The sequence below is a fragment of the Chiloscyllium punctatum genome, chromosome 12 (assembly GCF_047496795.1).
Source record: "Chiloscyllium punctatum isolate Juve2018m chromosome 12, sChiPun1.3, whole genome shotgun sequence".
NCBI classification, from domain to species: Eukaryota; Metazoa; Chordata; class Chondrichthyes; order Orectolobiformes; family Hemiscylliidae; genus Chiloscyllium; species Chiloscyllium punctatum.
Window position 1 is genome coordinate 10,584,772 of NC_092750.1, and position 27,969 is coordinate 10,612,740.

The window sequence follows — 27,969 nt, forward strand, 5'->3', positions numbered from 1 at the left end:
CAGTGGACGGACTGAAGCCGGAGCAGAGGCGATGAGTTCAAATTGTTCCGGTGCGTCGGCTCGCTCGCAAAGCAGCTTAGACCGATACTGACCGTTTGCAGACGGATGGCATCACGTGCAGCAGTTCGAGAGCTAGAGGAGAGATGGGGTGAAGCTGGCGAGAGATGTTGACGGTGAACGGAGCACGACGTGGAACTTGTCGAGGACTGGAGTGACCAGTTCCTGGTTGTGCATTCGACGAGCGAGTCGACCAGAGCCAAGCTGTCAACTTCAGAAATGATTGTGCAGAATCAACGACAGTGTCGATATAGACGGCATAAAGAGGCAGCGGCTGAAGCCAACTATCCGGCGAGAAAACAGGCTGGGAAATTTTGCCGGAAGGAGTCGATGTCGTGAGGAGATTTGGAACAAAAACGCAGGGCAAATCCCAAGTGAATGTGGCAGCGAGCAAAGTGCTGCAGCGTGCCGAGCTGGCTGCAGCTGCCGAAATAGCTCAGTTGGGAGAGCGTTAGACTGAAGATCTAAAGGTCCCCGGTTCAATCCCGGGTTTCGGCAGGTGCAGAGTCGCTCGCGCGCTCCGTCCTTCGTTTAACTGCGACGGAGGCGAGTGAATGAAGGTGAAGCTCTGCACCTGGTCTTGCTGGCGCGAGGGTGGTTTGCATTGCCTCTCACCCTCCTCCTGCAGCCATTCGATGCCTTTTGCTTCCAGTCTCATGGCACATTTCTTCTGATTGGCTGCGTAAGGAGCATTCCAAAACAGTCAAATAATCAAATCGACAAACCCTCAATCCTGCACCAATTCCAATTCTCCGACTCTTCATTGACCAACATCTGCGAACGCACAAAACACTCTTTGAGTCAGCGACGCGTCCATGCTGGCCTTTGCACTCTCTCTCTCTCTATCAAACACTCCCTCGCTCGTAAGCTTGCTGACGGCCAGCTGTTCCAGCTTGCAAAAACCGGTGATCCCTGATCGCAATGGAAAAGTTGCAGGAGAGACGCTGACATGCGCATGGCCGCCTGACTTTAGGTTGATTTGAGCGTTCCAGAGGCGCGCCTTGGGAAATCGCTTTGGACTGTACCTTGTTTTCGACACAAGCGGTCACTTCAGAAGTGATTGTGCAGAATGACGATGGAAAAGTATTCACAAACAGAGTCGGTGGTGTAAACAGGCAGTGACTTACATGCCGCTTTGGAGATGGTTGCGGAGAACTTGGGAATCCTCAAGCCTGCAGAGTAAGAACTGATGGTTTTCACAGTGGACGGACTGAAGCCGGAGCAGAGGCGATGAGTTCAAATTGTTCCGGTGCGTCGGCTCGCTCGCAAAGCAGCTTAGACCGATACTGACCGTTTGCAGACGGATGGCATCACGTGCAGCAGTTCGAGAGCTAGAGGAGAGATGGGGTGAAGCTGGCGAGAGATGTTGACGGTGAACGGAGCACGACGTGGAACTTGTCGAGGACTGGAGTGACCAGTTCCTGGTTGTGCATTCGACGAGCGAGTCGACCAGAGCCAAGCTGTCAACTTCAGAAATGATTGTGCAGAATCAACGACAGTGTCGATATAGACGGCATAAAGAGGCAGCGGCTGAAGCCAACTATCCGGCGAGAAAACAGGCTGGGAAATTTTGCCGGAAGGAGTCGATGTCGTGAGGAGATTTGGAACAAAAACGCAGGGCAAATCCCAAGTGAATGTGGCAGCGAGCAAAGTGCTGCAGCGTGCCGAGCTGGCTGCAGCTGCCGAAATAGCTCAGTTGGGAGAGCGTTAGACTGAAGATCTAAAGGTCCCCGGTTCAATCCCGGGTTTCGGCAGGTGCAGAGTCGCTCGCGCGCTCCGTCCTTCGTTTAACTGCGACGGAGGCGAGTGAATGAAGGTGAAGCTCTGCACCTGGTCTTGCTGGCGCGAGGGTGGTTTGCATTGCCTCTCACCCTCCTCCTGCAGCCATTCGATGCCTTTTGCTTCCAGTCTCATGGCACATTTCTTCTGATTGGCTGCGTAAGGAGCATTCCAAAACAGTCAAATAATCAAATCGACAAACCCTCAATCCTGCACCAATTCCAATTCTCCGACTCTTCATTGACCAACATCTGCGAACGCACAAAACACTCTTTGAGTCAGCGACGCGTCCATGCTGGCCTTTGCACTCTCTCTCTCTCTATCAAACACTCCCTCGCTCGTAAGCTTGCTGACGGCCAGCTGTTCCAGCTTGCAAAAACCGGTGATCCCTGATCGCAATGGAAAAGTTGCAGGAGAGACGCTGACATGCGCATGGCCGCCTGACTTTAGGTTGATTTGAGCGTTCCAGAGGCGCGCCTTGGGAAATCGCTTTGGACTGTTCCTTGTTTTCGACACAAGCGGTCACTTCAGAAGTGATTGTGCAGAATGACGATGGAAAAGTATTCACAAACAGAGTCGGTGGTGTAAACAGGCAGTGACTTACATGCCGCTTTGGAGATGGTTGCGGAGAACTTGGGAATCCTCAAGCCTGCAGAGTAAGAACTGATGGTTTTCACAGTGGACGGACTGAAGCCGGAGCAGAGGCGATGAGTTCAAATTGTTCCGGTGCGTCGGCTCGCTCGCAAAGCAGCTTAGACCGATACTGACCGTTTGCAGACGGATGGCATCACGTGCAGCAGTTCGAGAGCTAGAGGAGAGATGGGGTGAAGCTGGCGAGAGATGTTGACGGTGAACGGAGCACGACGTGGAACTTGTCGAGGACTGGAGGGACCAGTTCCTGGTTGTGCATTCGACGAGCGAGTCGACCAGAGCCAAGCTGTCAACTTCAGAAATGATTGTGCAGAATCAACGACAGTGTCGATATAGACGGCATAAAGAGGCAGCGGCTGAAGCCAACTGTCCGGCGAGAAAACAGGCTGGGAAATTTTGCCGGAAGGAGTCGATGTCGTGAGGAGATTTGGAACAAAAACGCAGGGCAAATCCCAAGTGAATGTGGCAGCGAGCAAAGTGCTGCAGCGTGCCGAGCTGGCTGCAGCTGCCGAAATAGCTCAGTTGGGAGAGCGTTAGACTGAAGATCTAAAGGTCCCCGGTTCAATCCCGGGTTTCGGCAGGTGCAGAGTCGCTCGCGCGCTCCGTCCTTCGTTTAACTGTGACGGAGGCGAGTGAATGAAGGTGAAGCTCTGCACCTGGTCTTGCTGGCGCGAGGGTGGTTTGCATTGCCTCTCACCCTCCTCCTGCAGCCATTCGATGCCTTTTGCTTCCAGTCTCATGGCACATTTCTTCTGATTGGCTGCGTAAGGAGCATTCCAAAACAGTCAAATAATCAAATCGACAAACCCTCAATCCTGCACCAATTCCAATTCTCCGACTCTTCATTGACCAACATCTGCGAACGCACAAAACACTCTTTGAGTCAGCGACGCGTCCATGCTGGCCTTTGCACTCTCTCTCTCTCTATCAAACACTCCCTCGCTCGTAAGCTTGCTGACGGCCAGCTGTTCCAGCTTGCAAAAACCGGTGATCCCTGATCGCAATGGAAAAGTTGCAGGAGAGACGCTGACATGCGCATGGCCGCCTGACTTTAGGTTGATTTGAGCGTTCCAGAGGCGCGCCTTGGGAAATCGCTTTGGACTGTACCTTGTTTTCGACACAAGCGGTCACTTCAGAAGTGATTGTGCAGAATGACGATGGAAAAGTATTCACAAACAGAGTCGGTGGTGTAAACAGGCAGTGACTTACATGCCGCTTTGGAGATGGTTGCGGAGAACTTGGGAATCCTCAAGCCTGCAGAGTAAGAACTGATGGTTTTCACAGTGGACGGACTGAAGCCGGAGCAGAGGCGATGAGTTCAAATTGTTCCGGTGCGTCGGCTCGCTCGCAAAGCAGCTTAGACCGATACTGACCGTTTGCAGACGGATGGCATCACGTGCAGCAGTTCGAGAGCTAGAGGAGAGATGGGGTGAAGCTGGCGAGAGATGTTGACGGTGAACGGAGCACGACGTGGAACTTGTCGAGGACTGGAGTGACCAGTTCCTGGTTGTGCATTCGACGAGCGAGTCGACCAGAGCCAAGCTGTCAACTTCAGAAATGATTGTGCAGAATCAACGACAGTGTCGATATAGACGGCATAAAGAGGCAGCGGCTGAAGCCAACTATCCGGCGAGAAAACAGGCTGGGAAATTTTGCCGGAAGGAGTCGATGTCGTGAGGAGATTTGGAACAAAAACGCAGGGCAAATCCCAAGTGAATGTGGCAGCGAGCAAAGTGCTGCAGCGTGCCGAGCTGGCTGCAGCTGCCGAAATAGCTCAGTTGGGAGAGCGTTAGACTGAAGATCTAAAGGTCCCCGGTTCAATCCCGGGTTTCGGCAGGTGCAGAGTCGCTCGCGCGCTCCGTCCTTCGTTTAACTGCGACGGAGGCGAGTGAATGAAGGTGAAGCTCTGCACCTGGTCTTGCTGGCGCGAGGGTGGTTTGCATTGCCTCTCACCCTCCTCCTGCAGCCATTCGATGCCTTTTGCTTCCAGTCTCATGGCACATTTCTTCTGATTGGCTGCGTAAGGAGCATTCCAAAACAGTCAAATAATCAAATCGACAAACCCTCAATCCTGCACCAATTCCAATTCTCCGACTCTTCATTGACCAACATCTGCGAACGCACAAAACACTCTTTGAGTCAGCGACGCGTCCATGCTGGCCTTTGCACTCTCTCTCTCTCTATCAAACACTCCCTCGCTCGTAAGCTTGCTGACGGCCAGCTGTTCCAGCTTGCAAAAACCGGTGATCCCTGATCGCAATGGAAAAGTTGCAGGAGAGACGCTGACATGCGCATGGCCGCCTGACTTTAGGTTGATTTGAGCGTTCCAGAGGCGCGCCTTGGGAAATCGCTTTGGACTGTTCCTTGTTTTCGACACAAGCGGTCACTTCAGAAGTGATTGTGCAGAATGACGATGGAAAAGTATTCACAAACAGAGTCGGTGGTGTAAACAGGCAGTGACTTACATGCCGCTTTGGAGATGGTTGCGGAGAACTTGGGAATCCTCAAGCCTGCAGAGTAAGAACTGATGGTTTTCACAGTGGACGGACTGAAGCCGGAGCAGAGGCGATGAGTTCAAATTGTTCCGGTGCGTCGGCTCGCTCGCAAAGCAGCTTAGACCGATACTGACCGTTTGCAGACGGATGGCATCACGTGCAGCAGTTCGAGAGCTAGAGGAGAGATGGGGTGAAGCTGGCGAGAGATGTTGACGGTGAACGGAGCACGACGTGGAACTTGTCGAGGACTGGAGTGACCAGTTCCTGGTTGTGCATTCGACGAGCGAGTCGACCAGAGCCAAGCTGTCAACTTCAGAAATGATTGTGCAGAATCAACGACAGTGTCGATATAGACGGCATAAAGAGGCAGCGGCTGAAGCCAACTGTCCGGCGAGAAAACAGGCTGGGAAATTTTGCCGGAAGGAGTCGATGTCGTGAGGAGATTTGGAACAAAAACGCAGGGCAAATCCCAAGTGAATGTGGCAGCGAGCAAAGTGCTGCAGCGTGCCGAGCTGGCTGCAGCTGCCGAAATAGCTCAGTTGGGAGAGCGTTAGACTGAAGATCTAAAGGTCCCCGGTTCAATCCCGGGTTTCGGCAGGTGCAGAGTCGCTCGCGCGCTCCGTCCTTCGTTTAACTGCGACGGAGGCGAGTGAATGAAGGTGAAGCTCTGCACCTGGTCTTGCTGGCGCGAGGGTGGTTTGCATTGCCTCTCACCCTCCTCCTGCAGCCATTCGATGCCTTTTGCTTCCAGTCTCATGGCACATTTCTTCTGATTGGCTGCGTAAGGAGCATTCCAAAACAGTCAAATAATCAAATCGACAAACCCTCAATCCTGCACCAATTCCAATTCTCCGACTCTTCATTGACCAACATCTGCGAACGCACAAAACACTCTTTGAGTCAGCGACGCGTCCATGCTGGCCTTTGCACTCTCTCTCTCTCTATCAAACACTCCCTCGCTCGTAAGCTTGCTGACGGCCAGCTGTTCCAGCTTGCAAAAACCGGTGATCCCTGATCGCAATGGAAAAGTTGCAGGAGAGACGCTGACATGCGCATGGCCGCCTGACTTTAGGTTGATTTGAGCGTTCCAGAGGCGCGCCTTGGGAAATCGCTTTGGACTGTTCCTTGTTTTCGACACAAGCGGTCACTTCAGAAGTGATTGTGCAGAATGACGATGGAAAAGTATTCACAAACAGAGTCGGTGGTGTAAACAGGCAGTGACTTACATGCCGCTTTGGAGATGGTTGCGGAGAACTTGGGAATCCTCAAGCCTGCAGAGTAAGAACTGATGGTTTTCACAGTGGACGGACTGAAGCCGGAGCAGAGGCGATGAGTTCAAATTGTTCCGGTGCGTCGGCTCGCTCGCAAAGCAGCTTAGACCGATACTGACCGTTTGCAGACGGATGGCATCACGTGCAGCAGTTCGAGAGCTAGAGGAGAGATGGGGTGAAGCTGGCGAGAGATGTTGACGGTGAACGGAGCACGACGTGGAACTTGTCGAGGACTGGAGGGACCAGTTCCTGGTTGTGCATTCGACGAGCGAGTCGACCAGAGCCAAGCTGTCAACTTCAGAAATGATTGTGCAGAATCAACGACAGTGTCGATATAGACGGCATAAAGAGGCAGCGGCTGAAGCCAACTGTCCGGCGAGAAAACAGGCTGGGAAATTTTGCCGGAAGGAGTCGATGTCGTGAGGAGATTTGGAACAAAAACGCAGGGCAAATCCCAAGTGAATGTGGCAGCGAGCAAAGTGCTGCAGCGTGCCGAGCTGGCTGCAGCTGCCGAAATAGCTCAGTTGGGAGAGCGTTAGACTGAAGATCTAAAGGTCCCCGGTTCAATCCCGGGTTTCGGCAGGTGCAGAGTCGCTCGCGCGCTCCGTCCTTCGTTTAACTGCGACGGAGGCGAGTGAATGAAGGTGAAGCTCTGCACCTGGTCTTGCTGGCGCGAGGGTGGTTTGCATTGCCTCTCACCCTCCTCCTGCAGCCATTCGATGCCTTTTGCTTCCAGTCTCATGGCACATTTCTTCTGATTGGCTGCGTAAGGAGCATTCCAAAACAGTCAAATAATCAAATCGACAAACCCTCAATCCTGCACCTATTCCAATTCTCCGACTCTTCATTGACCAACATCTGCGAACGCACAAAACACTCTTTGAGTCAGCGACGCGTCCATGCTGGCCTTTGCACTCTCTCTCTCTCTATCAAACACTCCCTCGCTCGTAAGCTTGCTGACGGCCAGCTGTTCCAGCTTGCAAAAACCGGTGATCCCTGATCGCAATGGAAAAGTTGCAGGAGAGACGCTGACATGCGCATGGCCGCCTGACTTTAGGTTGATTTGAGCGTTCCAGAGGCGCGCCTTGGGAAATCGCTTTGGACTGTTCCTTGTTTTCGACACAAGCGGTCACTTCAGAAGTGATTGTGCAGAATGACGATGGAAAAGTATTCACAAACAGAGTCGGTGGTGTAAACAGGCAGTGACTTACATGCCGCTTTGGAGATGGTTGCGGAGAACTTGGGAATCCTCAAGCCTGCAGAGTAAGAACTGATGGTTTTCACAGTGGACGGACTGAAGCCGGAGCAGAGGCGATGAGTTCAAATTGTTCCGGTGCGTCGGCTCGCTCGCAAAGCAGCTTAGACCGATACTGACCGTTTGCAGACGGATGGCATCACGTGCAGCAGTTCGAGAGCTAGAGGAGAGATGGGGTGAAGCTGGCGAGAGATGTTGACGGTGAACGGAGCACGACGTGGAACTTGTCGAGGACTGGAGGGACCAGTTCCTGGTTGTGCATTCGACGAGCGAGTCGACCAGAGCCAAGCTGTCAACTTCAGAAATGATTGTGCAGAATCAACGACAGTGTCGATATAGACGGCATAAAGAGGCAGCGGCTGAAGCCAACTGTCCGGCGAGAAAACAGGCTGGGAAATTTTGCCGGAAGGAGTCGATGTCGTGAGGAGATTTGGAACAAAAACGCAGGGCAAATCCCAAGTGAATGTGGCAGCGAGCAAAGTGCTGCAGCGTGCCGAGCTGGCTGCAGCTGCCGAAATAGCTCAGTTGGGAGAGCGTTAGACTGAAGATCTAAAGGTCCCCGGTTCAATCCCGGGTTTCGGCAGGTGCAGAGTCGCTCGCGCGCTCCGTCCTTCGTTTAACTGCGACGGAGGCGAGTGAATGAAGGTGAAGCTCTGCACCTGGTCTTGCTGGCGCGAGGGTGGTTTGCATTGCCTCTCACCCTCCTCCTGCAGCCATTCGATGCCTTTTGCTTCCAGTCTCATGGCACATTTCTTCTGATTGGCTGCGTAAGGAGCATTCCAAAACAGTCAAATAATCAAATCGACAAACCCTCAATCCTGCACCAATTCCAATTCTCCGACTCTTCATTGACCAACATCTGCGAACGCACAAAACACTCTTTGAGTCAGCGACGCGTCCATGCTGGCCTTTGCACTCTCTCTCTCTCTATCAAACACTCCCTCGCTCGTAAGCTTGCTGACGGCCAGCTGTTCCAGCTTGCAAAAACCGGTGATCCCTGATCGCAATGGAAAAGTTGCAGGAGAGACGCTGACATGCGCATGGCCGCCTGACTTTAGGTTGATTTGAGCGTTCCAGAGGCGCGCCTTGGGAAATCGCTTTGGACTGTTCCTTGTTTTCGACACAAGCGGTCACTTCAGAAGTGATTGTGCAGAATGACGATGGAAAAGTATTCACAAACAGAGTCGGTGGTGTAAACAGGCAGTGACTTACATGCCGCTTTGGAGATGGTTGCGGAGAACTTGGGAATCCTCAAGCCTGCAGAGTAAGAACTGATGGTTTTCACAGTGGACGGACTGAAGCCGGAGCAGAGGCGATGAGTTCAAATTGTTCCGGTGCGTCGGCTCGCTCGCAAAGCAGCTTAGACCGATACTGACCGTTTGCAGACGGATGGCATCACGTGCAGCAGTTCGAGAGCTAGAGGAGAGATGGGGTGAAGCTGGCGAGAGATGTTGACGGTGAACGGAGCACGACGTGGAACTTGTCGAGGACTGGAGGGACCAGTTCCTGGTTGTGCATTCGACGAGCGAGTCGACCAGAGCCAAGCTGTCAACTTCAGAAATGATTGTGCAGAATCAACGACAGTGTCGATATAGACGGCATAAAGAGGCAGCGGCTGAAGCCAACTGTCCGGCGAGAAAACAGGCTGGGAAATTTTGCCGGAAGGAGTCGATGTCGTGAGGAGATTTGGAACAAAAACGCAGGGCAAATCCCAAGTGAATGTGGCAGCGAGCAAAGTGCTGCAGCGTGCCGAGCTGGCTGCAGCTGCCGAAATAGCTCAGTTGGGAGAGCGTTAGACTGAAGATCTAAAGGTCCCCGGTTCAATCCCGGGTTTCGGCAGGTGCAGAGTCGCTCGCGCGCTCCGTCCTTCGTTTAACTGCGACGGAGGCGAGTGAATGAAGGTGAAGCTCTGCACCTGGTCTTGCTGGCGCGAGGGTGGTTTGCATTGCCTCTCACCCTCCTCCTGCAGCCATTCGATGCCTTTTGCTTCCAGTCTCATGGCACATTTCTTCTGATTGGCTGCGTAAGGAGCATTCCAAAACAGTCAAATAATCAAATCGACAAACCCTCAATCCTGCACCAATTCCAATTCTCCGACTCTTCATTGACCAACATCTGCGAACGCACAAAACACTCTTTGAGTCAGCGACGCGTCCATGCTGGCCTTTGCACTCTCTCTCTCTCTATCAAACACTCCCTCGCTCGTAAGCTTGCTGACGGCCAGCTGTTCCAGCTTGCAAAAACCGGTGATCCCTGATCGCAATGGAAAAGTTGCAGGAGAGACGCTGACATGCGCATGGCCGCCTGACTTTAGGTTGATTTGAGCGTTCCAGAGGCGCGCCTTGGGAAATCGCTTTGGACTGTTCCTTGTTTTCGACACAAGCGGTCACTTCAGAAGTGATTGTGCAGAATGACGATGGAAAAGTATTCACAAACAGAGTCGGTGGTGTAAACAGGCAGTGACTTACATGCCGCTTTGGAGATGGTTGCGGAGAACTTGGGAATCCTCAAGCCTGCAGAGTAAGAACTGATGGTTTTCACAGTGGACGGACTGAAGCCGGAGCAGAGGCGATGAGTTCAAATTGTTCCGGTGCGTCGGCTCGCTCGCAAAGCAGCTTAGACCGATACTGACCGTTTGCAGACGGATGGCATCACGTGCAGCAGTTCGAGAGCTAGAGGAGAGATGGGGTGAAGCTGGCGAGAGATGTTGACGGTGAACGGAGCACGACGTGGAACTTGTCGAGGACTGGAGGGACCAGTTCCTGGTTGTGCATTCGACGAGCGAGTCGACCAGAGCCAAGCTGTCAACTTCAGAAATGATTGTGCAGAATCAACGACAGTGTCGATATAGACGGCATAAAGAGGCAGCGGCTGAAGCCAACTGTCCGGCGAGAAAACAGGCTGGGAAATTTTGCCGGAAGGAGTCGATGTCGTGAGGAGATTTGGAACAAAAACGCAGGGCAAATCCCAAGTGAATGTGGCAGCGAGCAAAGTGCTGCAGCGTGCCGAGCGGGCTGCAGCTGCCGAAATAGCTCAGTTGGGAGAGCGTTAGACTGAAGATCTAAAGGTCCCCGGTTCAATCCCGGGTTTCGGCAGGTGCAGAGTCGCTCGCGCGCTCCGTCCTTCGTTTAACTGCGACGGAGGCGAGTGAATGAAGGTGAAGCTCTGCACCTGGTCTTGCTGGCGCGAGGGTGGTTTGCATTGCCTCTCACCCTCCTCCTGCAGCCATTCGATGCCTTTTGCTTCCAGTCTCATGGCACATTTCTTCTGATTGGCTGCGTAAGGAGCATTCCAAAACAGTCAAATAATCAAATCGACAAACCCTCAATCCTGCACCAATTCCAATTCTCCGACTCTTCATTGACCAACATCTGCGAACGCACAAAACACTCTTTGAGTCAGCGACGCGTCCATGCTGGCCTTTGCACTCTCTCTCTCTCTATCAAACACTCCCTCGCTCGTAAGCTTGCTGACGGCCAGCTGTTCCAGCTTGCAAAAACCGGTGATCCCTGATCGCAATGGAAAAGTTGCAGGAGAGACGCTGACATGCGCATGGCCGCCTGACTTTAGGTTGATTTGAGCGTTCCAGAGGCGCGCCTTGGGAAATCGCTTTGGACTGTACCTTGTTTTCGACACAAGCGGTCACTTCAGAAGTGATTGTGCAGAATGACGATGGAAAAGTATTCACAAACAGAGTCGGTGGTGTAAACAGGCAGTGACTTACATGCCGCTTTGGAGATGGTTGCGGAGAACTTGGGAATCCTCAAGCCTGCAGAGTAAGAACTGATGGTTTTCACAGTGGACGGACTGAAGCCGGAGCAGAGGCGATGAGTTCAAATTGTTCCGGTGCGTCGGCTCGCTCGCAAAGCAGCTTAGACCGATACTGACCGTTTGCAGACGGATGGCATCACGTGCAGCAGTTCGAGAGCTAGAGGAGAGATGGGGTGAAGCTGGCGAGAGATGTTGACGGTGAACGGAGCACGACGTGGAACTTGTCGAGGACTGGAGGGACCAGTTCCTGGTTGTGCATTCGACGAGCGAGTCGACCAGAGCCAAGCTGTCAACTTCAGAAATGATTGTGCAGAATCAACGACAGTGTCGATATAGACGGCATAAAGAGGCAGCGGCTGAAGCCAACTGTCCGGCGAGAAAACAGGCTGGGAAATTTTGCCGGAAGGAGTCGATGTCGTGAGGAGATTTGGAACAAAAACGCAGGGCAAATCCCAAGTGAATGTGGCAGCGAGCAAAGTGCTGCAGCGTGCCGAGCTGGCTGCAGCTGCCGAAATAGCTCAGTTGGGAGAGCGTTAGACTGAAGATCTAAAGGTCCCCGGTTCAATCCCGGGTTTCGGCAGGTGCAGAGTCGCTCGCGCGCTCCGTCCTTCGTTTAACTGCGACGGAGGCGAGTGAATGAAGGTGAAGCTCTGCACCTGGTCTTGCTGGCGCGAGGGTGGTTTGCATTGCCTCTCACCCTCCTCCTGCAGCCATTCGATGCCTTTTGCTTCCAGTCTCATGGCACATTTCTTCTGATTGGCTGCGTAAGGAGCATTCCAAAACAGTCAAATAATCAAATCGACAAACCCTCAATCCTGCACCAATTCCAATTCTCCGACTCTTCATTGACCAACATCTGCGAACGCACAAAACACTCTTTGAGTCAGCGACGCGTCCATGCTGGCCTTTGCACTCTCTCTCTCTCTATCAAACACTCCCTCGCTCGTAAGCTTGCTGACGGCCAGCTGTTCCAGCTTGCAAAAACCGGTGATCCCTGATCGCAATGGAAAAGTTGCAGGAGAGACGCTGACATGCGCATGGCCGCCTGACTTTAGGTTGATTTGAGCGTTCCAGAGGCGCGCCTTGGGAAATCGCTTTGGACTGTTCCTTGTTTTCGACACAAGCGGTCACTTCAGAAGTGATTGTGCAGAATGACGATGGAAAAGTATTCACAAACAGAGTCGGTGGTGTAAACAGGCAGTGACTTACATGCCGCTTTGGAGATGGTTGCGGAGAACTTGGGAATCCTCAAGCCTGCAGAGTAAGAACTGATGGTTTTCACAGTGGACGGACTGAAGCCGGAGCAGAGGCGATGAGTTCAAATTGTTCCGGTGCGTCGGCTCGCTCGCAAAGCAGCTTAGACCGATACTGACCGTTTGCAGACGGATGGCATCACGTGCAGCAGTTCGAGAGCTAGAGGAGAGATGGGGTGAAGCTGGCGAGAGATGTTGACGGTGAACGGAGCACGACGTGGAACTTGTCGAGGACTGGAGGGACCAGTTCCTGGTTGTGCATTCGACGAGCGAGTCGACCAGAGCCAAGCTGTCAACTTCAGAAATGATTGTGCAGAATCAACGACAGTGTCGATATAGACGGCATAAAGAGGCAGCGGCTGAAGCCAACTGTCCGGCGAGAAAACAGGCTGGGAAATTTTGCCGGAAGGAGTCGATGTCGTGAGGAGATTTGGAACAAAAACGCAGGGCAAATCCCAAGTGAATGTGGCAGCGAGCAAAGTGCTGCAGCGTGCCGAGCGGGCTGCAGCTGCCGAAATAGCTCAGTTGGGAGAGCGTTAGACTGAAGATCTAAAGGTCCCCGGTTCAATCCCGGGTTTCGGCAGGTGCAGAGTCGCTCGCGCGCTCCGTCCTTCGTTTAACTGCGACGGAGGCGAGTGAATGAAGGTGAAGCTCTGCACCTGGTCTTGCTGGCGCGAGGGTGGTTTGCATTGCCTCTCACCCTCCTCCTGCAGCCATTCGATGCCTTTTGCTTCCAGTCTCATGGCACATTTCTTCTGATTGGCTGCGTAAGGAGCATTCCAAAACAGTCAAATAATCAAATCGACAAACCCTCAATCCTGCACCAATTCCAATTCTCCGACTCTTCATTGACCAACATCTGCGAACGCACAAAACACTCTTTGAGTCAGCGACGCGTCCATGCTGGCCTTTGCACTCTCTCTCTCTCTATCAAACACTCCCTCGCTCGTAAGCTTGCTGACGGCCAGCTGTTCCAGCTTGCAAAAACCGGTGATCCCTGATCGCAATGGAAAAGTTGCAGGAGAGACGCTGACATGCGCATGGCCGCCTGACTTTAGGTTGATTTGAGCGTTCCAGAGGCGCGCCTTGGGAAATCGCTTTGGACTGTACCTTGTTTTCGACACAAGCGGTCACTTCAGAAGTGATTGTGCAGAATGACGATGGAAAAGTATTCACAAACAGAGTCGGTGGTGTAAACAGGCAGTGACTTACATGCCGCTTTGGAGATGGTTGCGGAGAACTTGGGAATCCTCAAGCCTGCAGAGTAAGAACTGATGGTTTTCACAGTGGACGGACTGAAGCCGGAGCAGAGGCGATGAGTTCAAATTGTTCCGGTGCGTCGGCTCGCTCGCAAAGCAGCTTAGACCGATACTGACCGTTTGCAGACGGATGGCATCACGTGCAGCAGTTCGAGAGCTAGAGGAGAGATGGGGTGAAGCTGGCGAGAGATGTTGACGGTGAACGGAGCACGACGTGGAACTTGTCGAGGACTGGAGGGACCAGTTCCTGGTTGTGCATTCGACGAGCGAGTCGACCAGAGCCAAGCTGTCAACTTCAGAAATGATTGTGCAGAATCAACGACAGTGTCGATATAGACGGCATAAAGAGGCAGCGGCTGAAGCCAACTGTCCGGCGAGAAAACAGGCTGGGAAATTTTGCCGGAAGGAGTCGATGTCGTGAGGAGATTTGGAACAAAAACGCAGGGCAAATCCCAAGTGAATGTGGCAGCGAGCAAAGTGCTGCAGCGTGCCGAGCTGGCTGCAGCTGCCGAAATAGCTCAGTTGGGAGAGCGTTAGACTGAAGATCTAAAGGTCCCCGGTTCAATCCCGGGTTTCGGCAGGTGCAGAGTCGCTCGCGCGCTCCGTCCTTCGTTTAACTGCGACGGAGGCGAGTGAATGAAGGTGAAGCTCTGCACCTGGTCTTGCTGGCGCGAGGGTGGTTTGCATTGCCTCTCACCCTCCTCCTGCAGCCATTCGATGCCTTTTGCTTCCAGTCTCATGGCACATTTCTTCTGATTGGCTGCGTAAGGAGCATTCCAAAACAGTCAAATAATCAAATCGACAAACCCTCAATCCTGCACCAATTCCAATTCTCCGACTCTTCATTGACCAACATCTGCGAACGCACAAAACACTCTTTGAGTCAGCGACGCGTCCATGCTGGCCTTTGCACTCTCTCTCTCTCTATCAAACACTCCCTCGCTCGTAAGCTTGCTGACGGCCAGCTGTTCCAGCTTGCAAAAACCGGTGATCCCTGATCGCAATGGAAAAGTTGCAGGAGAGACGCTGACATGCGCATGGCCGCCTGACTTTAGGTTGATTTGAGCGTTCCAGAGGCGCGCCTTGGGAAATCGCTTTGGACTGTTCCTTGTTTTCGACACAAGCGGTCACTTCAGAAGTGATTGTGCAGAATGACGATGGAAAAGTATTCACAAACAGAGTCGGTGGTGTAAACAGGCAGTGACTTACATGCCGCTTTGGAGATGGTTGCGGAGAACTTGGGAATCCTCAAGCCTGCAGAGTAAGAACTGATGGTTTTCACAGTGGACGGACTGAAGCCGGAGCAGAGGCGATGAGTTCAAATTGTTCCGGTGCGTCGGCTCGCTCGCAAAGCAGCTTAGACCGATACTGACCGTTTGCAGACGGATGGCATCACGTGCAGCAGTTCGAGAGCTAGAGGAGAGATGGGGTGAAGCTGGCGAGAGATGTTGACGGTGAACGGAGCACGACGTGGAACTTGTCGAGGACTGGAGGGACCAGTTCCTGGTTGTGCATTCGACGAGCGAGTCGACCAGAGCCAAGCTGTCAACTTCAGAAATGATTGTGCAGAATCAACGACAGTGTCGATATAGACGGCATAAAGAGGCAGCGGCTGAAGCCAACTGTCCGGCGAGAAAACAGGCTGGGAAATTTTGCCGGAAGGAGTCGATGTCGTGAGGAGATTTGGAACAAAAACGCAGGGCAAATCCCAAGTGAATGTGGCAGCGAGCAAAGTGCTGCAGCGTGCCGAGCTGGCTGCAGCTGCCGAAATAGCTCAGTTGGGAGAGCGTTAGACTGAAGATCTAAAGGTCCCCGGTTCAATCCCGGGTTTCGGCAGGTGCAGAGTCGCTCGCGCGCTCCGTCCTTCGTTTAACTGCGACGGAGGCGAGTGAATGAAGGTGAAGCTCTGCACCTGGTCTTGCTGGCGCGAGGGTGGTTTGCATTGCCTCTCACCCTCCTCCTGCAGCCATTCGATGCCTTTTGCTTCCAGTCTCATGGCACATTTCTTCTGATTGGCTGCGTAAGGAGCATTCCAAAACAGTCAAATAATCAAATCGACAAACCCTCAATCCTGCACCAATTCCAATTCTCCGACTCTTCATTGACCAACATCTGCGAACGCACAAAACACTCTTTGAGTCAGCGACGCGTCCATGCTGGCCTTTGCACTCTCTCTCTCTCTATCAAACACTCCCTCGCTCGTAAGCTTGCTGACGGCCAGCTGTTCCAGCTTGCAAAAACCGGTGATCCCTGATCGCAATGGAAAAGTTGCAGGAGAGACGCTGACATGCGCATGGCCGCCTGACTTTAGGTTGATTTGAGCGTTCCAGAGGCGCGCCTTGGGAAATCGCTTTGGACTGTTCCTTGTTTTCGACACAAGCGGTCACTTCAGAAGTGATTGTGCAGAATGACGATGGAAAAGTATTCACAAACAGAGTCGGTGGTGTAAACAGGCAGTGACTTACATGCCGCTTTGGAGATGGTTGCGGAGAACTTGGGAATCCTCAAGCCTGCAGAGTAAGAACTGATGGTTTTCACAGTGGACGGACTGAAGCCGGAGCAGAGGCGATGAGTTCAAATTGTTCCGGTGCGTCGGCTCGCTCGCAAAGCAGCTTAGACCGATACTGACCGTTTGCAGACGGATGGCATCACGTGCAGCAGTTCGAGAGCTAGAGGAGAGATGGGGTGAAGCTGGCGAGAGATGTTGACGGTGAACGGAGCACGACGTGGAACTTGTCGAGGACTGGAGGGACCAGTTCCTGGTTGTGCATTCGACGAGCGAGTCGACCAGAGCCAAGCTGTCAACTTCAGAAATGATTGTGCAGAATCAACGACAGTGTCGATATAGACGGCATAAAGAGGCAGCGGCTGAAGCCAACTGTCCGGCGAGAAAACAGGCTGGGAAATTTTGCCGGAAGGAGTCGATGTCGTGAGGAGGTTTGGAACAAAAACGCAGGGCAAATCCCAAGTGAATGTGGCAGCGAGCAAAGTGCTGCAGCGTGCCGAGCTGGCTGCAGCTGCCGAAATAGCTCAGTTGGGAGAGCGTTAGACTGAAGATCTAAAGGTCCCCGGTTCAATCCCGGGTTTCGGCAGGTGCAGAGTCGCTCGCGCGCTCCGTCCTTCGTTTAACTGCGACGGAGGCGAGTGAATGAAGGTGAAGCTCTGCACCTGGTCTTGCTGGCGCGAGGGTGGTTTGCATTGCCTCTCACCCTCCTCCTGCAGCCATTCGATGCCTTTTGCTTCCAGTCTCATGGCACATTTCTTCTGATTGGCTGCGTAAGGAGCATTCCAAAACAGTCAAATAATCAAATCGACAAACCCTCAATCCTGCACCAATTCCAATTCTCCGACTCTTCATTGACCAACATCTGCGAACGCACAAAACACTCTTTGAGTCAGCGACGCGTCCATGCTGGCCTTTGCACTCTCTCTCTCTCTATCAAACACTCCCTCGCTCGTAAGCTTGCTGACGGCCAGCTGTTCCAGCTTGCAAAAACCGGTGATCCCTGATCGCAATGGAAAAGTTGCAGGAGAGACGCTGACATGCGCATGGCCGCCTGACTTTAGGTTGATTTGAGCGTTCCAGAGGCGCGCCTTGGGAAATCGCTTTGGACTGTTCCTTGTTTTCGACACAAGCGGTCACTTCAGAAGTGATTGTGCAGAATGACGATGGAAAAGTATTCACAAACAGAGTCGGTGGTGTAAACAGGCAGTGACTTACATGCCGCTTTGGAGATGGTTGCGGAGAACTTGGGAATCCTCAAGCCTGCAGAGTAAGAACTGATGGTTTTCACAGTGGACGGACTGAAGCCGGAGCAGAGGCGATGAGTTCAAATTGTTCCGGTGCGTCGGCTCGCTCGCAAAGCAGCTTAGACCGATACTGACCGTTTGCAGACGGATGGCATCACGTGCAGCAGTTCGAGAGCTAGAGGAGAGATGGGGTGAAGCTGGCGAGAGATGTTGACGGTGAACGGAGCACGACGTGGAACTTGTCGAGGACTGGAGGGACCAGTTCCTGGTTGTGCATTCGACGAGCGAGTCGACCAGAGCCAAGCTGTCAACTTCAGAAATGATTGTGCAGAATCAACGACAGTGTCGATATAGACGGCATAAAGAGGCAGCGGCTGAAGCCAACTGTCCGGCGAGAAAACAGGCTGGGAAATTTTGCCGGAAGGAGTCGATGTCGTGAGGAGATTTGGAACAAAAACGCAGGGCAAATCCCAAGTGAATGTGGCAGCGAGCAAAGTGCTGCAGCGTGCCGAGCGGGCTGCAGCTGCCGAAATAGCTCAGTTGGGAGAGCGTTAGACTGAAGATCTAAAGGTCCCCGGTTCAATCCCGGGTTTCGGCAGGTGCAGAGTCGCTCGCGCGCTCCGTCCTTCGTTTAACTGCGACGGAGGCGAGTGAATGAAGGTGAAGCTCTGCACCTGGTCTTGCTGGCGCGAGGGTGGTTTGCATTGCCTCTCACCCTCCTCCTGCAGCCATTCGATGCCTTTTGCTTCCAGTCTCATGGCACATTTCTTCTGATTGGCTGCGTAAGGAGCATTCCAAAACAGTCAAATAATCAAATCGACAAACCCTCAATCCTGCACCAATTCCAATTCTCCGACTCTTCATTGACCAACATCTGCGAACGCACAAAACACTCTTTGAGTCAGCGACGCGTCCATGCTGGCCTTTGCACTCTCTCTCTCTCTATCAAACACTCCCTCGCTCGTAAGCTTGCTGACGGCCAGCTGTTCCAGCTTGCAAAAACCGGTGATCCCTGATCGCAATGGAAAAGTTGCAGGAGAGACGCTGACATGCGCATGGCCGCCTGACTTTAGGTTGATTTGAGCGTTCCAGAGGCGCGCCTTGGGAAATCGCTTTGGACTGTACCTTGTTTTCGACACAAGCGGTCACTTCAGAAGTGATTGTGCAGAATGACGATGGAAAAGTATTCACAAACAGAGTCGGTGGTGTAAACAGGCAGTGACTTACATGCCGCTTTGGAGATGGTTGCGGAGAACTTGGGAATCCTCAAGCCTGCAGAGTAAGAACTGATGGTTTTCACAGTGGACGGACTGAAGCCGGAGCAGAGGCGATGAGTTCAAATTGTTCCGGTGCGTCGGCTCGCTCGCAAAGCAGCTTAGACCGATACTGACCGTTTGCAGACGGATGGCATCACGTGCAGCAGTTCGAGAGCTAGAGGAGAGATGGGGTGAAGCTGGCGAGAGATGTTGACGGTGAACGGAGCACGACGTGGAACTTGTCGAGGACTGGAGGGACCAGTTCCTGGTTGTGCATTCGACGAGCGAGTCGACCAGAGCCAAGCTGTCAACTTCAGAAATGATTGTGCAGAATCAACGACAGTGTCGATATAGACGGCATAAAGAGGCAGCGGCTGAAGCCAACTGTCCGGCGAGAAAACAGGCTGGGAAATTTTGCCGGAAGGAGTCGATGTCGTGAGGAGATTTGGAACAAAAACGCAGGGCAAATCCCAAGTGAATGTGGCAGCGAGCAAAGTGCTGCAGCGTGCCGAGCTGGCTGCAGCTGCCGAAATAGCTCAGTTGGGAGAGCGTTAGACTGAAGATCTAAAGGTCCCCGGTTCAATCCCGGGTTTCGGCAGGTGCAGAGTCGCTCGCGCGCTCCGTCCTTCGTTTAACTGCGACGGAGGCGAGTGAATGAAGGTGAAGCTCTGCACCTGGTCTTGCTGGCGCGAGGGTGGTTTGCATTGCCTCTCACCCTCCTCCTGCAGCCATTCGATGCCTTTTGCTTCCAGTCTCATGGCACATTTCTTCTGATTGGCTGCGTAAGGAGCATTCCAAAACAGTCAAATAATCAAATCGACAAACCCTCAATCCTGCACCAATTCCAATTCTCCGACTCTTCATTGACCAACATCTGCGAACGCACAAAACACTCTTTGAGTCAGCGACGCGTCCATGCTGGCCTTTGCACTCTCTCTCTCTCTATCAAACACTCCCTCGCTCGTAAGCTTGCTGACGGCCAGCTGTTCCAGCTTGCAAAAACCGGTGATCCCTGATCGCAATGGAAAAGTTGCAGGAGAGACGCTGACATGCGCATGGCCGCCTGACTTTAGGTTGATTTGAGCGTTCCAGAGGCGCGCCTTGGGAAATCGCTTTGGACTGTTCCTTGTTTTCGACACAAGCGGTCACTTCAGAAGTGATTGTGCAGAATGACGATGGAAAAGTATTCACAAACAGAGTCGGTGGTGTAAACAGGCAGTGACTTACATGCCGCTTTGGAGATGGTTGCGGAGAACTTGGGAATCCTCAAGCCTGCAGAGTAAGAACTGATGGTTTTCACAGTGGACGGACTGAAGCCGGAGCAGAGGCGATGAGTTCAAATTGTTCCGGTGCGTCGGCTCGCTCGCAAAGCAGCTTAGACCGATACTGACCGTTTGCAGACGGATGGCATCACGTGCAGCAGTTCGAGAGCTAGAGGAGAGATGGGGTGAAGCTGGCGAGAGATGTTGACGGTGAACGGAGCACGACGTGGAACTTGTCGAGGACTGGAGGGACCAGTTCCTGGTTGTGCATTCGACGAGCGAGTCGACCAGAGCCAAGCTGTCAACTTCAGAAATGATTGTGCAGAATCAACGACAGTGTCGATATAGACGGCATAAAGAGGCAGCGGCTGAAGCCAACTGTCCGGCGAGAAAACAGGCTGGGAAATTTTGCCGGAAGGAGTCGATGTCGTGAGGAGATTTGGAACAAAAACGCAGGGCAAATCCCAAGTGAATGTGGCAGCGAGCAAAGTGCTGCAGCGTGCCGAGCTGGCTGCAGCTGCCGAAATAGCTCAGTTGGGAGAGCGTTAGACTGAAGATCTAAAGGTCCCCGGTTCAATCCCGGGTTTCGGCAGGTGCAGAGTCGCTCGCGCGCTCCGTCCTTCGTTTAACTGCGACGGAGGCGAGTGAATGAAGGTGAAGCTCTGCACCTGGTCTTGCTGGCGCGAGGGTGGTTTGCATTGCCTCTCACCCTCCTCCTGCAGCCATTCGATGCCTTTTGCTTCCAGTCTCATGGCACATTTCTTCTGATTGGCTGCGTAAGGAGCATTCCAAAACAGTCAAATAATCAAATCGACAAACCCTCAATCCTGCACCAATTCCAATTCTCCGACTCTTCATTGACCAACATCTGCGAACGCACAAAACACTCTTTGAGTCAGCGACGCGTCCATGCTGGCCTTTGCACTCTCTCTCTCTCTATCAAACACTCCCTCGCTCGTAAGCTTGCTGACGGCCAGCTGTTCCAGCTTGCAAAAACCGGTGATCCCTGATCGCAATGGAAAAGTTGCAGGAGAGACGCTGACATGCGCATGGCCGCCTGACTTTAGGTTGATTTGAGCGTTCCAGAGGCGCGCCTTGGGAAATCGCTTTGGACTGTTCCTTGTTTTCGACACAAGCGGTCACTTCAGAAGTGATTGTGCAGAATGACGATGGAAAAGTATTCACAAACAGAGTCGGTGGTGTAAACAGGCAGTGACTTACATGCCGCTTTGGAGATGGTTGCGGAGAACTTGGGAATCCTCAAGCCTGCAGAGTAAGAACTGATGGTTTTCACAGTGGACGGACTGAAGCCGGAGCAGAGGCGATGAGTTCAAATTGTTCCGGTGCGTCGGCTCGCTCGCAAAGCAGCTTAGACCGATACTGACCGTTTGCAGACGGATGGCATCACGTGCAGCAGTTCGAGAGCTAGAGGAGAGATGGGGTGAAGCTGGCGAGAGATGTTGACGGTGAACGGAGCACGACGTGGAACTTGTCGAGGACTGGAGGGACCAGTTCCTGGTTGTGCATTCGACGAGCGAGTCGACCAGAGCCAAGCTGTCAACTTCAGAAATGATTGTGCAGAATCAACGACAGTGTCGATATAGACGGCATAAAGAGGCAGCGGCTGAAGCCAACTGTCCGGCGAGAAAACAGGCTGGGAAATTTTGCCGGAAGGAGTCGATGTCGTGAGGAGGTTTGGAACAAAAACGCAGGGCAAATCCCAAGTGAATGTGGCAGCGAGCAAAGTGCTGCAGCGTGCCGAGCTGGCTGCAGCTGCCGAAATAGCTCAGTTGGGAGAGCGTTAGACTGAAGATCTAAAGGTCCCCGGTTCAATCCCGGGTTTCGGCAGGTGCAGAGTCGCTCGCGCGCTCCGTCCTTCGTTTAACTGTGACGGAGGCGAGTGAATGAAGGTGAAGCTCTGCACCTGGTCTTGCTGGCGCGAGGGTGGTTTGCATTGCCTCTCACCCTCCTCCTGCAGCCATTCGATGCCTTTTGCTTCCAGTCTCATGGCACATTTCTTCTGATTGGCTGCGTAAGGAGCATTCCAAAACAGTCAAATAATCAAATCGACAAACCCTCAATCCTGCACCAATTCCAATTCTCCGACTCTTCATTGACCAACATCTGCGAACGCACAAAACACTCTTTGAGTCAGCGACGCGTCCATGCTGGCCTTTGCACTCTCTCTCTCTCTATCAAACACTCCCTCGCTCGTAAGCTTGCTGACGGCCAGCTGTTCCAGCTTGCAAAAACCGGTGATCCCTGATCGCAATGGAAAAGTTGCAGGAGAGACGCTGACATGCGCATGGCCGCCTGACTTTAGGTTGATTTGAGCGTTCCAGAGGCGCGCCTTGGGAAATCGCTTTGGACTGTTCCTTGTTTTCGACACAAGCGGTCACTTCAGAAGTGATTGTGCAGAATGACGATGGAAAAGTATTCACAAACAGAGTCGGTGGTGTAAACAGGCAGTGACTTACATGCCGCTTTGGAGATGGTTGCGGAGAACTTGGGAATCCTCAAGCCTGCAGAGTAAGAACTGATGGTTTTCACAGTGGACGGACTGAAGCCGGAGCAGAGGCGATGAGTTCAAATTGTTCCGGTGCGTCGGCTCGCTCGCAAAGCAGCTTAGACCGATACTGACCGTTTGCAGACGGATGGCATCACGTGCAGCAGTTCGAGAGCTAGAGGAGAGATGGGGTGAAGCTGGCGAGAGATGTTGACGGTGAACGGAGCACGACGTGGAACTTGTCGAGGACTGGAGGGACCAGTTCCTGGTTGTGCATTCGACGAGCGAGTCGACCAGAGCCAAGCTGTCAACTTCAGAAATGATTGTGCAGAATCAACGACAGTGTCGATATAGACGGCATAAAGAGGCAGCGGCTGAAGCCAACTGTCCGGCGAGAAAACAGGCTGGGAAATTTTGCCGGAAGGAGTCGATGTCGTGAGGAGGTTTGGAACAAAAACGCAGGGCAAATCCCAAGTGAATGTGGCAGCGAGCAAAGTGCTGCAGCGTGCCGAGCTGGCTGCAGCTGCCGAAATAGCTCAGTTGGGAGAGCGTTAGACTGAAGATCTAAAGGTCCCCGGTTCAATCCCGGGTTTCGGCAGGTGCAGAGTCGCTCGCGCGCTCCGTCCTTCGTTTAACTGCGACGGAGGCGAGTGAATGAAGGTGAAGCTCTGCACCTGGTCTTGCTGGCGCGAGGGTGGTTTGCATTGCCTCTCACCCTCCTCCTGCAGCCATTCGATGCCTTTTGCTTCCAGTCTCATGGCACATTTCTTCTGATTGGCTGCGTAAGGAGCATTCCAAAACAGTCAAATAATCAAATCGACAAACCCTCAATCCTGCACCAATTCCAATTCTCCGACTCTTCATTGACCAACATCTGCGAACGCACAAAACACTCTTTGAGTCAGCGACGCGTCCATGCTGGCCTTTGCACTCTCTCTCTCTCTATCAAACACTCCCTCGCTCGTAAGCTTGCTGACGGCCAGCTGTTCCAGCTTGCAAAAACCGGTGATCCCTGATCGCAATGGAAAAGTTGCAGGAGAGACGCTGACATGCGCATGGCCGCCTGACTTTAGGTTGATTTGAGCGTTCCAGAGGCGCGCCTTGGGAAATCGCTTTGGACTGTTCCTTGTTTTCGACACAAGCGGTCACTTCAGAAGTGATTGTGCAGAATGACGATGGAAAAGTATTCACAAACAGAGTCGGTGGTGTAAACAGGCAGTGACTTACATGCCGCTTTGGAGATGGTTGCGGAGAACTTGGGAATCCTCAAGCCTGCAGAGTAAGAACTGATGGTTTTCACAGTGGACGGACTGAAGCCGGAGCAGAGGCGATGAGTTCAAATTGTTCCGGTGCGTCGGCTCGCTCGCAAAGCAGCTTAGACCGATACTGACCGTTTGCAGACGGATGGCATCACGTGCAGCAGTTCGAGAGCTAGAGGAGAGATGGGGTGAAGCTGGCGAGAGATGTTGACGGTGAACGGAGCACGACGTGGAACTTGTCGAGGACTGGAGGGACCAGTTCCTGGTTGTGCATTCGACGAGCGAGTCGACCAGAGCCAAGCTGTCAACTTCAGAAATGATTGTGCAGAATCAACGACAGTGTCGATATAGACGGCATAAAGAGGCAGCGGCTGAAGCCAACTGTCCGGCGAGAAAACAGGCTGGGAAATTTTGCCGGAAGGAGTCGATGTCGTGAGGAGATTTGGAACAAAAACGCAGGGCAAATCCCAAGTGAATGTGGCAGCGAGCAAAGTGCTGCAGCGTGCCGAGCTGGCTGCAGCTGCCGAAATAGCTCAGTTGGGAGAGCGTTAGACTGAAGATCTAAAGGTCCCCGGTTCAATCCCGGGTTTCGGCAGGTGCAGAGTCGCTCGCGCGCTCCGTCCTTCGTTTAACTGCGACGGAGGCGAGTGAATGAAGGTGAAGCTCTGCACCTGGTCTTGCTGGCGCGAGGGTGGTTTGCATTGCCTCTCACCCTCCTCCTGCAGCCATTCGATGCCTTTTGCTTCCAGTCTCATGGCACATTTCTTCTGATTGGCTGCGTAAGGAGCATTCCAAAACAGTCAAATAATCAAATCGACAAACCCTCAATCCTGCACCAATTCCAATTCTCCGACTCTTCATTGACCAACATCTGCGAACGCACAAAACACTCTTTGAGTCAGCGACGCGTCCATGCTGGCCTTTGCACTCTCTCTCTCTCTATCAAACACTCCCTCGCTCGTAAGCTTGCTGACGGCCAGCTGTTCCAGCTTGCAAAAACCGGTGATCCCTGATCGCAATGGAAAAGTTGCAGGAGAGACGCTGACATGCGCATGGCCGCCTGACTTTAGGTTGATTTGAGCGTTCCAGAGGCGCGCCTTGGGAAATCGCTTTGGACTGTTCCTTGTTTTCGACACAAGCGGTCACTTCAGAAGTGATTGTGCAGAATGACGATGGAAAAGTATTCACAAACAGAGTCGGTGGTGTAAACAGGCAGTGACTTACATGCCGCTTTGGAGATGGTTGCGGAGAACTTGGGAATCCTCAAGCCTGCAGAGTAAGAACTGATGGTTTTCACAGTGGACGGACTGAAGCCGGAGCAGAGGCGATGAGTTCAAATTGTTCCGGTGCGTCGGCTCGCTCGCAAAGCAGCTTAGACCGATACTGACCGTTTGCAGACGGATGGCATCACGTGCAGCAGTTCGAGAGCTAGAGGAGAGATGGGGTGAAGCTGGCGAGAGATGTTGACGGTGAACGGAGCACGACGTGGAACTTGTCGAGGACTGGAGGGACCAGTTCCTGGTTGTGCATTCGACGAGCGAGTCGACCAGAGCCAAGCTGTCAACTTCAGAAATGATTGTGCAGAATCAACGACAGTGTCGATATAGACGGCATAAAGAGGCAGCGGCTGAAGCCAACTGTCCGGCGAGAAAACAGGCTGGGAAATTTTGCCGGAAGGAGTCGATGTCGTGAGGAGATTTGGAACAAAAACGCAGGGCAAATCCCAAGTGAATGTGGCAGCGAGCAAAGTGCTGCAGCGTGCCGAGCTGGCTGCAGCTGCCGAAATAGCTCAGTTGGGAGAGCGTTAGACTGAAGATCTAAAGGTCCCCGGTTCAATCCCGGGTTTCGGCAGGTGCAGAGTCGCTCGCGCGCTCCGTCCTTCGTTTAACTGCGACGGAGGCGAGTGAATGAAGGTGAAGCTCTGCACCTGGTCTTGCTGGCGCGAGGGTGGTTTGCATTGCCTCTCACCCTCCTCCTGCAGCCATTCGATGCCTTTTGCTTCCAGTCTCATGGCACATTTCTTCTGATTGGCTGCGTAAGGAGCATTCCAAAACAGTCAAATAATCAAATCGACAAACCCTCAATCCTGCACCAATTCCAATTCTCCGACTCTTCATTGACCAACATCTGCGAACGCACAAAACACTCTTTGAGTCAGCGACGCGTCCATGCTGGCCTTTGCACTCTCTCTCTCTCTATCAAACACTCCCTCGCTCGTAAGCTTGCTGACGGCCAGCTGTTCCAGCTTGCAAAAACCGGTGATCCCTGATCGCAATGGAAAAGTTGCAGGAGAGACGCTGACATGCGCATGGCCGCCTGACTTTAGGTTGATTTGAGCGTTCCAGAGGCGCGCCTTGGGAAATCGCTTTGGACTGTTCCTTGTTTTCGACACAAGCGGTCACTTCAGAAGTGATTGTGCAGAATGACGATGGAAAAGTATTCACAAACAGAGTCGGTGGTGTAAACAGGCAGTGACTTACATGCCGCTTTGGAGATGGTTGCGGAGAACTTGGGAATCCTCAAGCCTGCAGAGTAAGAACTGATGGTTTTCACAGTGGACGGACTGAAGCCGGAGCAGAGGCGATGAGTTCAAATTGTTCCGGTGCGTCGGCTCGCTCGCAAAGCAGCTTAGACCGATACTGACCGTTTGCAGACGGATGGCATCACGTGCAGCAGTTCGAGAGCTAGAGGAGAGATGGGGTGAAGCTGGCGAGAGATGTTGACGGTGAACGGAGCACGACGTGGAACTTGTCGAGGACTGGAGGGACCAGTTCCTGGTTGTGCATTCGACGAGCGAGTCGACCAGAGCCAAGCTGTCAACTTCAGAAATGATTGTGCAGAATCAACGACAGTGTCGATATAGACGGCATAAAGAGGCAGCGGCTGAAGCCAACTGTCCGGCGAGAAAACAGGCTGGGAAATTTTGCCGGAAGGAGTCGATGTCGTGAGGAGGTTTGGAACAAAAACGCAGGGCAAATCCCAAGTGAATGTGGCAGCGAGCAAAGTGCTGCAGCGTGCCGAGCTGGCTGCAGCTGCCGAAATAGCTCAGTTGGGAGAGCGTTAGACTGAAGATCTAAAGGTCCCCGGTTCAATCCCGGGTTTCGGCAGGTGCAGAGTCGCTCGCGCGCTCCGTCCTTCGTTTAACTGTGACGGAGGCGAGTGAATGAAGGTGAAGCTCTGCACCTGGTCTTGCTGGCGCGAGGGTGGTTTGCATTGCCTCTCACCCTCCTCCTGCAGCCATTCGATGCCTTTTGCTTCCAGTCTCATGGCACATTTCTTCTGATTGGCTGCGTAAGGAGCATTCCAAAACAGTCAAATAATCAAATCGACAAACCCTCAATCCTGCACCAATTCCAATTCTCCGACTCTTCATTGACCAACATCTGCGAACGCACAAAACACTCTTTGAGTCAGCGACGCGTCCATGCTGGCCTTTGCACTCTCTCTCTCTCTATCAAACACTCCCTCGCTCGTAAGCTTGCTGACGGCCAGCTGTTCCAGCTTGCAAAAACCGGTGATCCCTGATCGCAATGGAAAAGTTGCAGGAGAGACGCTGACATGCGCATGGCCGCCTGACTTTAGGTTGATTTGAGCGTTCCAGAGGCGCGCCTTGGGAAATCGCTTTGGACTGTACCTTGTTTTCGACACAAGCGGTCACTTCAGAAGTGATTGTGCAGAATGACGATGGAAAAGTATTCACAAACAGAGTCGGTGGTGTAAACAGGCAGTGACTTACATGCCGCTTTGGAGATGGTTGCGGAGAACTTGGGAATCCTCAAGCCTGCAGAGTAAGAACTGATGGTTTTCACAGTGGACGGACTGAAGCCGGAGCAGAGGCGATGAGTTCAAATTGTTCCGGTGCGTCGGCTCGCTCGCAAAGCAGCTTAGACCGATACTGACCGTTTGCAGACGGATGGCATCACGTGCAGCAGTTCGAGAGCTAGAGGAGAGATGGGGTGAAGCTGGCGAGAGATGTTGACGGTGAACGGAGCACGACGTGGAACTTGTCGAGGACTGGAGGGACCAGTTCCTGGTTGTGCATTCGACGAGCGAGTCGACCAGAGCCAAGCTGTCAACTTCAGAAATGATTGTGCAGAATCAACGACAGTGTCGATATAGACGGCATAAAGAGGCAGCGGCTGAAG

At 52.9% G+C, this 27,969-nt stretch overlaps 22 non-coding genes across 22 annotated transcripts; all 22 read left to right on the forward strand.

Moving 5' to 3' along the window:
* The first annotated feature begins 482 nt into the window (after positions 1 to 482).
* On the forward strand, positions 483 to 555 carry trnaf-gaa (transfer RNA phenylalanine (anticodon GAA)). The gene has a single exon. It is a non-coding gene; the product is annotated as a tRNA-Phe (tRNA).
* Positions 556 to 1,738: 1,183 nt separating this feature from the next.
* On the forward strand, positions 1,739 to 1,811 carry trnaf-gaa (transfer RNA phenylalanine (anticodon GAA)). The gene has a single exon. It is a non-coding gene; the product is annotated as a tRNA-Phe (tRNA).
* A 1,183-nt stretch (positions 1,812 to 2,994) lies between these two features.
* On the forward strand, positions 2,995 to 3,067 carry trnaf-gaa (transfer RNA phenylalanine (anticodon GAA)). The gene has a single exon. It is a non-coding gene; the product is annotated as a tRNA-Phe (tRNA).
* Positions 3,068 to 4,250: 1,183 nt separating this feature from the next.
* trnaf-gaa (transfer RNA phenylalanine (anticodon GAA)) lies at positions 4,251 to 4,323 on the forward strand. Its single transcript has one exon. It is a non-coding gene; the product is annotated as a tRNA-Phe (tRNA).
* Positions 4,324 to 5,506: 1,183 nt separating this feature from the next.
* trnaf-gaa (transfer RNA phenylalanine (anticodon GAA)) lies at positions 5,507 to 5,579 on the forward strand. The gene has a single exon. It is a non-coding gene; the product is annotated as a tRNA-Phe (tRNA).
* A 1,183-nt stretch (positions 5,580 to 6,762) lies between these two features.
* On the forward strand, positions 6,763 to 6,835 carry trnaf-gaa (transfer RNA phenylalanine (anticodon GAA)). The gene has a single exon. It is a non-coding gene; the product is annotated as a tRNA-Phe (tRNA).
* Positions 6,836 to 8,018: 1,183 nt separating this feature from the next.
* trnaf-gaa (transfer RNA phenylalanine (anticodon GAA)) lies at positions 8,019 to 8,091 on the forward strand. The gene has a single exon. It is a non-coding gene; the product is annotated as a tRNA-Phe (tRNA).
* Positions 8,092 to 9,274: 1,183 nt separating this feature from the next.
* Positions 9,275 to 9,347, forward strand: trnaf-gaa (transfer RNA phenylalanine (anticodon GAA)). Its single transcript has one exon. It is a non-coding gene; the product is annotated as a tRNA-Phe (tRNA).
* Positions 9,348 to 10,530: 1,183 nt separating this feature from the next.
* On the forward strand, positions 10,531 to 10,603 carry trnaf-gaa (transfer RNA phenylalanine (anticodon GAA)). Its single transcript has one exon. It is a non-coding gene; the product is annotated as a tRNA-Phe (tRNA).
* A 1,183-nt stretch (positions 10,604 to 11,786) lies between these two features.
* Positions 11,787 to 11,859, forward strand: trnaf-gaa (transfer RNA phenylalanine (anticodon GAA)). Its single transcript has one exon. It is a non-coding gene; the product is annotated as a tRNA-Phe (tRNA).
* Positions 11,860 to 13,042: 1,183 nt separating this feature from the next.
* Positions 13,043 to 13,115, forward strand: trnaf-gaa (transfer RNA phenylalanine (anticodon GAA)). The gene has a single exon. It is a non-coding gene; the product is annotated as a tRNA-Phe (tRNA).
* Positions 13,116 to 14,298: 1,183 nt separating this feature from the next.
* trnaf-gaa (transfer RNA phenylalanine (anticodon GAA)) lies at positions 14,299 to 14,371 on the forward strand. Its single transcript has one exon. It is a non-coding gene; the product is annotated as a tRNA-Phe (tRNA).
* Positions 14,372 to 15,554: 1,183 nt separating this feature from the next.
* Positions 15,555 to 15,627, forward strand: trnaf-gaa (transfer RNA phenylalanine (anticodon GAA)). The gene has a single exon. It is a non-coding gene; the product is annotated as a tRNA-Phe (tRNA).
* A 1,183-nt stretch (positions 15,628 to 16,810) lies between these two features.
* Positions 16,811 to 16,883, forward strand: trnaf-gaa (transfer RNA phenylalanine (anticodon GAA)). Its single transcript has one exon. It is a non-coding gene; the product is annotated as a tRNA-Phe (tRNA).
* Positions 16,884 to 18,066: 1,183 nt separating this feature from the next.
* Positions 18,067 to 18,139, forward strand: trnaf-gaa (transfer RNA phenylalanine (anticodon GAA)). Its single transcript has one exon. It is a non-coding gene; the product is annotated as a tRNA-Phe (tRNA).
* Positions 18,140 to 19,322: 1,183 nt separating this feature from the next.
* On the forward strand, positions 19,323 to 19,395 carry trnaf-gaa (transfer RNA phenylalanine (anticodon GAA)). The gene has a single exon. It is a non-coding gene; the product is annotated as a tRNA-Phe (tRNA).
* A 1,183-nt stretch (positions 19,396 to 20,578) lies between these two features.
* On the forward strand, positions 20,579 to 20,651 carry trnaf-gaa (transfer RNA phenylalanine (anticodon GAA)). Its single transcript has one exon. It is a non-coding gene; the product is annotated as a tRNA-Phe (tRNA).
* Positions 20,652 to 21,834: 1,183 nt separating this feature from the next.
* trnaf-gaa (transfer RNA phenylalanine (anticodon GAA)) lies at positions 21,835 to 21,907 on the forward strand. Its single transcript has one exon. It is a non-coding gene; the product is annotated as a tRNA-Phe (tRNA).
* A 1,183-nt stretch (positions 21,908 to 23,090) lies between these two features.
* On the forward strand, positions 23,091 to 23,163 carry trnaf-gaa (transfer RNA phenylalanine (anticodon GAA)). Its single transcript has one exon. It is a non-coding gene; the product is annotated as a tRNA-Phe (tRNA).
* A 1,183-nt stretch (positions 23,164 to 24,346) lies between these two features.
* On the forward strand, positions 24,347 to 24,419 carry trnaf-gaa (transfer RNA phenylalanine (anticodon GAA)). The gene has a single exon. It is a non-coding gene; the product is annotated as a tRNA-Phe (tRNA).
* A 1,183-nt stretch (positions 24,420 to 25,602) lies between these two features.
* trnaf-gaa (transfer RNA phenylalanine (anticodon GAA)) lies at positions 25,603 to 25,675 on the forward strand. Its single transcript has one exon. It is a non-coding gene; the product is annotated as a tRNA-Phe (tRNA).
* A 1,183-nt stretch (positions 25,676 to 26,858) lies between these two features.
* trnaf-gaa (transfer RNA phenylalanine (anticodon GAA)) lies at positions 26,859 to 26,931 on the forward strand. Its single transcript has one exon. It is a non-coding gene; the product is annotated as a tRNA-Phe (tRNA).
* Positions 26,932 to 27,969: the final 1,038 nt, after the last annotated feature.